Genomic DNA, 9,372 nt, shown 5'->3' on the forward strand with positions numbered 1-9,372 from the left:
ATATAGAAAAAAAAGAAAAGGAAAAGAGTTTGGTTATACCTGAAATACAGGAGGGAAAGATTACACGTTAGGGTGGATGGCGTTGTTAGACTACTCCTCACCAAGTGTGGAGTGGTATCAAGCTATACTGGAGTGTACAGTAAGGAGGGGGGAAGAAGCCTGGGTTATGGGCTTCGGGGTATGTGTTTTGGGGTTGATGCACTTAGAAGCATCCATGTTGTATATGTTGTTATTATTTGTGTTACTGTTGTTTAGGGGTACTCTAATATGTTGCTACATGAAAAGTCCATTTGGAGTGGATAGTTATGACCAGCGGACTAGAAATTAAATTTACATCCTGGAACTGTAGAGGGATGCAAAAGATTAAAAAGGTGAAGCAAGTCAACGGATTTACAATCCAAAATAATTGTTCTCCAAGAAACACACCTGGTCTTGAATGAAGACATCAGAATAAGGAGGCGAGGTATTTTCAGCTCCTTTTACTACCCAGGCGAGAGGGGTCATGACTCTTATACATAGGTCCATTCCATTAAATGTCACAAAGGTAATCGCAGATAAAATGGGAAGGTATTTGATCATTCAGGGTACTCTGTATACAGAACGTCTTAATCTGGTTAATATTTATACACCAAATAAGGACGACACACATATTTTCAATGACTTGTTCTTTATCTTGGCATCTCTCGAAGGTCAATACATTATAGCTGGAGACTTTATCTGTACTCTAGACCCTGGTAAGGATAGAGCTTCACATATAGACAAGACTCATAACAAAAGTAGGACAATTATTCACCAGTCCATTAAAGAGCTACATTTGAGGGACATATGGAGGGACAGATACCCTGGATTGTCAATGTATTCCTGTTTTTCTAATACGCATAAAACATATTCCCGAATTGATTACTTTTTAGTTTCTGCAAGTTTGGTATGCAAAGTTAAGGATTGTATGTATGACAGCATTCTGATTTCGGATCATGCCCCGAATAGTATTGTGTATGTAGACCCAGGGCTGTTGAGGGATCCCCCCAAATGGAAATTCCAGCACAAATGGTTACAGGACTCAGACCTAATAGCATTTCTGGGAAAACAAATTGATCTATACTCTACGCTTAACACCTCTGAAACTTCTGCAAGTACTAGGTGGGAAGCGTTTAAGGCTTATATTAGGGGTCAGATTATTAACTTTACGAGCTCCAAATCTAAAAAAGCCAAACAAAAAATACTATTATTAGTGTCCAAAATTAAAGCCATGGAAAACACCTATTTTAGAAATCCCTGTCCTAAATTACACCAAGAAGTGTTACTATTAAGAGCACAATATAATGAAATGTCAGCCTCTAAAGCAGCAGCTAACTTGCTGAAGCTTAACCATCCATCTTCGATCAAGGGGAAAAGTCAGGTAAAATCCTGGCATGGCGTATACAACAACTTCAAATTGAAAGGACTATCACTGTGCTGAATAATGACAAGGGGGAGACCGTTGCAGACCCTGTGGCAATACATGGGGCTTTCAGGGATTACTATGAAAGATTATACAGCTCTGAAATAGACGCGGGGACAATGCTCCAGAGTCCATTCTTAGATAGCCTCACGATTCCCATATTATCGAATGAGGAAAGTTTGAAATGAGAGAATGTAGTGTCTTTGGAGGAGATTTCCGAGGCAGTGAAGAGCATGAAATCGGGGAAAGCAGCAGGACCGGATGGCCTGCCCATCGATATCTATAACAAATTTGAAGCGAAATTAAAGGCACCCCTTTTGGAAATGTTTATTGAATCTATTCAAAATGGAATACTTCCTCCCACCCTGAGAGGGGCGCTGATCACACTTCTGTCCAAACCTGGGAAATCAAATGACAAGTGCGGAAATATATTATATAATATAAGCCTCCTAAACTCAGACTTGAAGATACTTTGTAAGATCTTGGCAAGAAGACTGGAAGGCCTGCTGCCGGAAATTATAAAAGAGGATCAAAATGGGTTCATGCTTGGCCGTCAGGGATTTCACAATGTGAGACGGGTTTTGAACGCTCTACATGACCAAAGGGGGGCGCCGGATACAGCTGTCTTGGCATTAGATGCTGAACAAGCTTTTGACAGGGTGGAATGGTTCTATTTGTTTGAACTTCTTGTCCGCTTTGGCTTTGGGGAGAATTTTTGTAATTGGGTAAAACTTTTATACAACGACCCGTATGCAGAAATAATTACAAATAATATCATATCAAGGCCGATAAGGATCGGTAGGGGCTGTAGACAAGGTTGTCCTCGATCCCCCCTTCTTTTCTTAATCGCAATTGAACCATTTGCTGTTGCTGTGAGAGAGCACACAATGATTTCAGGCATACATGTGAGAGGGTTTGACCATCGAATAGCTCTTTACGCTGACGACGTGATTCTCTATACTCTATACCGGCTCTTACGGATCTGATTAAAGGGTTCAGCCAAATATCGGGTTACAAAGTAAATAATTCAAAATCCTCCATCATGCTCCTTAACTCGGAGGAAAGGTCTAACCCACCCAAACATGCTGGTCATTTTAGAACAGTAAATACTTTCACTTACTTGGGTATTCAGATTGTCCCCAAATTGGAAGATATTGTGAACTCTAACTATAATCCGATTATAGAGTCTATTTCCAAATCAGTTGATAGATGGTCAAACCTTCCGATCTCTCTAATGCAGGGGTGTCAAACTCAATTTCATTGTAACTTTAAGACTATATAAAAATACATATATAAATATTTAACATATATAAAATAATGTATTATATTACATTATTGGCTCTGCATTGGATTATTATCGGATAGGGTAATACCTTCATAATTAACTACGTCTGAAAGCAGAAGTCTAGGGCAAATAATTGTAAGTCTCTTCAGTGAGAATGTCACAAAATGATTTAAAAAGAAAAGCCAAATTCTGAGAAAAAAGTCAAATTTGAGATGCATTGTGGGACATGGAGTTTAAGTGCCTCCGTAAAGTAGCATGTAACCGTATAATAAACACATCATATTTTTTGCAAGCTCTTGTGGGGCCACATAAAATAAAGTCGCGGGCCGGATTTGGCCCCCGGGCCTTGAGTTTGACACCCCTGCTCTAATGGGTAGAATTAATATTCTCAAGATGAATGTTCTCCCCAAGCTTTTATATTTATTTCAAAACATCCCCCTGCCACCCCCACCAGATTTTTCTCCTAGAATGAAGAACATGTTTAGTCGTATATGGAATAACAGACGCCCCAGGCTCCGTTTATCTCTTTTGTACTTGCCTTATGATAGAGGAGGATTACAGTTCCCTAACATGTTGTGGTACTACTGGGCAGCTGAGCTGAGAACATTGATGTTCTACTACACAGAGGAGAGGCCTCCGATGTGGAGGGATGTTGTGGCTGTGGCTAATGAGAGTGTACATTACACCAGAACAATTGAATACATTTAACGCTAATATCCCAGACACGTGCACCAGATGTGGGGAAGGAAAAGGCACACTGTTTCATTGTCTATGGTTATGTCCAAGAATAAAGGAGTTCTGGGAAGAGGTTAGGGTAACAGAACAGAATATTTTAGCGATCAGCTTAAAGCTGGAACCAAAAATGTTCCTACTTGGCCTATATCCGGATGGACATAACATACAACGTTATAAACAAGTTGTTATAGATATATGTTTATTCCAAGCAAAAAGAGTGATTGCCTTAACATGGAAAAGTTGGGCAAACCTAGTATTGCACAGTGGGTTAGGGAACTTTCTTTATGTCTGCCTTTAGAAAAAATCACTTACATTCTTAAAGACAAACAAGAACTGTTCCAGAAGGTCTGGGGATGTTTTATAGAGTACACCAAGAACAACGACCTATCTCAATTTCTGAACAAAACTGGGGCAGGGTAATGCCATAATTCTATATGTGCTACAATATGGTCAAATGTAAATGACTGATATCCTCTGTAGACATACGGTCCTATTGCCGGAAAACTCGATGATTGCAGATGTATTAGAGTGCCCTTGTGGTGTGTACCAATTTAATTTAGTGTTGCTACTTTTCTTTAATGTGAAGCAGTTGTCCTGTATATATGTATTGCTTTTGGCTCTATGTCTTCGTCCTATGTGATTTTTTGTAAACTGAAAATCAATAAACATATTGAAAAAAAAAAAGATGATGTTATGATTTCTTTTTTGTTAGTATGCACTATGGTATGCACGTAGACGCTTTGGACATACCTGGAAAAGGAAGAAATGTGTCTTCGGAATGATGGGAGTAAAAGAGAAAAGGCGGAGCCTAGTGTTGAAACGGAGAAACGAACAAGATGCTACCTTGTCCCTCTGATTAGACGGCATGTTAAGCAGGAAGTAGCATCATGAGTGATGAGTGGAGGGTATACAGGAGAGTGCTGAGTAACACGGGTACAACCACTGCACCATAAACCACAGCAGGTGCTTTGTGAACCCCCAGACTGTCAGTCATACCCAACATATGAAAGAGCTTGGTCGTCCGTCAAAGGACATGTCCGCAGACTGAGAGGAAACCGTGCAGAGAGTGTGTTGGAGGAACACCTCAAGGTTCTTGAATGGTCATCTTGGCTCTGCTCACCCTGATGGACTGCTTGGACGCTTGTTCAAGGATACACACAAAGCCTTTCCAGCCTGAGTGCCAGCATGTCTTACCAGGTCTTTCATTTGTCTGAGAAAAGCTTTTATGTTTGAACATGTGTATCAGTCATACTAAACAGTCCTGATTTTTAGTCCTGATTTTCTTCATGTGTGAATACAATGTTTTGCTTGGTTCTGTTGCGTCTTACTTTGCATTTCATGTGAACAATGTGTCAGCGTGAATGTTATAACTCATTCACAAATGGACATGAGTATTACACTTAAAAACAACCCTTTCAGGAGTTATAAATGTTAGTGACTCATCAATAAATGGTGATATGTGTCAGACTTCACAATAAGGCTCCCTTTTGGCAGATATAAATGGTAGTGACTCGTAAATAGATGGTCATAAGAGATGCCATGAAACATCAAGATGGAAGGGGGGGAATCAACTCAGTGAACAACAGACCAAGGATGCTGGCTGATGAAGAAGACGAAGTAAGCTAAGTAGCCAATATCAGGCTTAGCAGTACAGATACATGTGGGCTCACTATTTGGCAAGCAACCGGTCAGTCGCCCTGTTTATCTCATGTCTTATAAAAGCTTATTAATGATTTATAAAGTGTTCACAACCTAATTAATAAATGAATTAGAAACTATTGGTAAAGCCTTTATGCGGGTAGACTTATTGTAAAGTGGTACCGGAACATGTTTTGCCTCTTTTTAGGAATAAAAGGATCAATAAATCAGCAACAACAGAACGCCCTCACATGAAACTGGAAAGTGCGACTAAAGATATATGTATTGTAAAAACGAAATATTATTGCATGACATTGATATTTTTAAATACAAATATATATTAAAGATATAACCATGAAACCTTTCTGAAATGATGTTTTCATATGAATGTTATTTATGATTTAAAGTTCACTTTTGGTGAATTTAAAATAAATTCAACGTTTTCTTTCCACTAGTCCGAAAGAAGACCAGACATTTTTTATTTGTGCCTTTAGTGTCGTGCATATTTTGATAGTAATATTTTTGCACATGTTTGAAATGCATCAGTTCAATTGAGTATTTATATATTGTTGGTACTTTCAGGATATGAGACATTTCTCCCATTTTGATTCAATGCATTCAGAGAGAAATAGCTAATATAATAAAGTCAAGTATATTGTGGTTCTTATGCTCGTATAAGGAGGACACATGGAGGCTTTAGTCGACCCTACATTAATGATTTACTTTAGCACTGTTGCCCGTCAGCAAGCAAAATATAAATAATAAAAATATGCCTAGTGTACCACCACCATAAATAGTTGATGTGCAAGTAAAGACAATTCATACATGTCTGTAATGTCTGATTCAAACCATATTTGAAAGACCCAAGTCTAAAAAGTCAGAATAATGCAAATCCCATATTAATGCAAAATGATTTAAAAAAACATCAGCAAACAAAACATTCAGACGAAAACAGACATTTAGAATTGAACAATATCACATTTTATTCAGCACACATTGGAATTATTTTGTTACAGTAGCAAGTTAGCAAGGCATTACACATACGTTTAGTTACAATCAACTAAAAGCATTTTAAATTAAAAAATAAATGCATTATCACCTCAATCAACGAGTTGTGATTTAACATCAAAACAATAAACGCTACGTCGTCCTTACAATGATGGGAGGCCAGCACCCGGGGTGTGTGTGTGTGTGTGTGTGTGTGTGTGTGTGTGTGTGTGTGTGTGTGTGTGTGTGTGTGTGTGTGTGTGTGTGTGTGTGTGTGTGTGTGTGTGTGTGTGTGTGTGTGTGTGTGTGAGTGAGGTCAGCTGTCATGCAGAGAGGATGATGAGATGGCGGAAAACCTCTGCAGCCCCATTTTCCCATGCCCTATGCCTCTTTAAAGTGACATCTGAAAGAGGTATATGCATAGGAAAAAGGAACAGCGAGTGTAAAGGGTCCGGACTCTGACCCACCCCCCCGACGCTGCAGGCTGTGGGGGAGAGAAGAACAACAGAGGTCAGTAACAAGGCTCACACACTGTGCAGCACAGAGACAGGTGTTACTCAGCTGACAGAGGCAGTGGATGCAGGAAGGAAGGAAACAAAATGCACATCTTATCCTTATTTTACCATCATATTTAACATACTAGGAAAAAAACCTGCCAATAAAAAGCATTTAGGCTCACATTAAAGTAAAAGTATCATTTATTGTATTCTAGAAGTATTCTACGAGTGGATTCGTCTAATGTTATAAAATAGACGGATCACATTAGAAAATCTCTCTCAAAATCTCAAAGCAAATAAAAAAATGCTTAGATAAAAAATGAGTTAAAAAGAAGGGAAGTGACTAAGTAAGCACTGATTGAGAAACGAATGACGCATTAACACTCCACTTCGAGCGATAGAACTATTAACAAAGCACTTGTATACTAATAAAGGGCTGGCTTACCTAAAGCCAGTTGACATGTTTTAGCTCTATGAAGCCTGATGTACTTTATGATTCTGTTTTCTTCAAGGTTGTATCTTGTTGGTCGAACGCACTTATTGTAAGTCGTTTGGATAAAAGCGTCAGCTAAATGTAATGTAATGTATTGTTGAATAATAGACTAAAGCTCCTCTTTTCTAGTTTTTGAAAGAAAAATGTTTTTTAGTTGAAAGTTCAAGTTTTGATCTTAATAAAACAATATCAAATAGAAGCTCTGGCATAGTCCAATGCTTACCTTTAAAGAGTACAACTTGCATTTGTGTTGTCAGAAAAAGGTCATCTTATGACAAAATGTCCTGAAAGCCGAGATTAACATAAAGAATATCGTCTTAAGGAACCAATAGAAAAGGTAGTGTCACATCAGAATGCAGCGGTGAGACACTTAACAAAGTACATCAAAGAAGCCTGAGATGCATTGCCTTCCTCTAGTTTACAGCAACACATACATATGAAGAGTGTCTGAATGCAGAGGTCTTACCCTGTGGAGCTCCGGATGATGTCTCCTGGGACGGAGCCTCCTCTCTGCCTTTATCCCCCGCAGGGACCTTGAACATGTCTGAGAGGGACACAGTAGCTGTTGTAGCTCTCAGCAATCGTCCTCCCTCCTTTGGTCCGGAGCCATGGTGACACACCTGTGGACTCATGAGAAAACAGGGAATATCTCTGTGTGTGTGGAAAGTCATTGTGTGCCGTGCCAACAGTAAACTTGTTACTGTTATCGTGTGTGTGTGTGTGTGTGTGTGTGTGTGTGTGTGTGTGTGTGTGTGTGTGTGTGTGTGTGTGTGTGTGTGTGTGTGTGTGTGTGTGTGTGTGTGTGTGTGTGTGTGTGTGGACCTGGAAGAGGCTCAGGACAGAGCGTTCCTGCCGCTGGAGACGTTCCTTATCTGCTCAGGGGCTTCACTGCACTCAAGGTCTCTGGACAAGGACTCTCAGGGTGTGCTGAAGGGAGACAGAGACACCACACACACACACACACACACACACACACACACACACACACACACACACACACACACACACACACACACACACACACACACACACACACACACACACACACACACACACACACACACACACACACACACACACACACACACACACACACACACACACACACACACACACACACACACACACACACACACACACACACACACACACACACACACACACACACACACACACACACACACACACACACACACACACACACACACACACACACACACACACACACACACACACACACAGGGAGTTCTGTGGCATGTGAAGGCCGGTGTGCGTCCAGGCGGAGATGCAAGTTTCGCAGCCTTCATATATCACAGAGTTTAGGAAAGGAAGACGTATATATTCAAATATCCTGTCGGCGGTCAGGAGGTTATTTCATACGACATCTCAGATCATTCAGAAGTTATTGGAACACAATACCACAAACAGAGCACATTACTCAGGTTCTACACATATACAAACAATGATACTTTGATATGGCTGGTTCTCAAGTGTTTTCTTGCATCACAGCTGCTTTGTTTGCAACATTAACAGGGATAACTATTTAGACAGTATACAAGTACACATACATTTATCATGGTGGAGCAGGTTTGGCTTTAAAGCACTGATCAGTGCTTTAAAGCCAAACCTGATCTCTGCTGCTTTCAAAACAAGTCAAAGTAGAGCACATTACACTTGTGTTAGCTATCCTTTAGAATCCATTTCAAAATAAAATCACAAGGGATTGCAGATGAAAGTTAGCATGTACTACCAAGGTCCTCAACGGCAGGCTTTCTGAACATTTTAAGAGTCCCGGAAACTATTAGAAAGGCAAACTCAGGGAATGTTTTAAAGATAGCTGAAAACATTGGTTACTTAGCAAACCCCCATCTTTTAAATACAAATAAAACACATCATGTTCCTTTTGTTAAGCTGCGTTCTGTGTATTAAATGTGCTGTACAAGAACATATTTATTTTTCATTTGTATAACCTTCAGCCTGTGAAACATGCAACATGAGGAGTTACATCAAACATTTACAAACAGTTTTATGTCTCAAGTTGTTGTTGTTGTTGTTTTGTTCAGCATGTTTGAATTTGTTATCATTGTCAAATCATATATGAACCTAACAGAGATGCACTGCACATAAAACAGTACTGTGATAATAACTCAAGCTGCTATTCAAGGCGTAAATATACAAACAGGAATATACAGTGGGGCAAAAAAGTATTTAGTCAGCCACCAATTGTGCAAGTTCTCCCACTTAAAAAGATGAGAGAGGCCTGTCATTGTCATCCTAGGTATACTTCAACTACGAG

The 9,372-nt window shown here is 39.7% G+C and overlaps 1 long non-coding RNA gene across 1 annotated transcript; it reads right to left on the minus strand.

The window, feature by feature from the left end:
• Positions 1-6,057: 6,057 nt before the first annotated feature.
• Positions 6,058-7,572, minus strand: LOC117460105 (uncharacterized). Its single transcript, XR_004553600.2, has 2 exons — positions 7,300-7,572; positions 6,058-6,570 (listed from the first exon to the last, which is right to left on the minus strand). It is a non-coding gene; the product is annotated as an uncharacterized lncRNA (long non-coding RNA).
• Positions 7,573-9,372: the final 1,800 nt, after the last annotated feature.

Source organism: Pseudochaenichthys georgianus, chromosome 15, assembly GCF_902827115.2.
Source record: "Pseudochaenichthys georgianus chromosome 15, fPseGeo1.2, whole genome shotgun sequence".
NCBI classification, from domain to species: Eukaryota; Metazoa; Chordata; class Actinopteri; order Perciformes; family Channichthyidae; genus Pseudochaenichthys; species Pseudochaenichthys georgianus.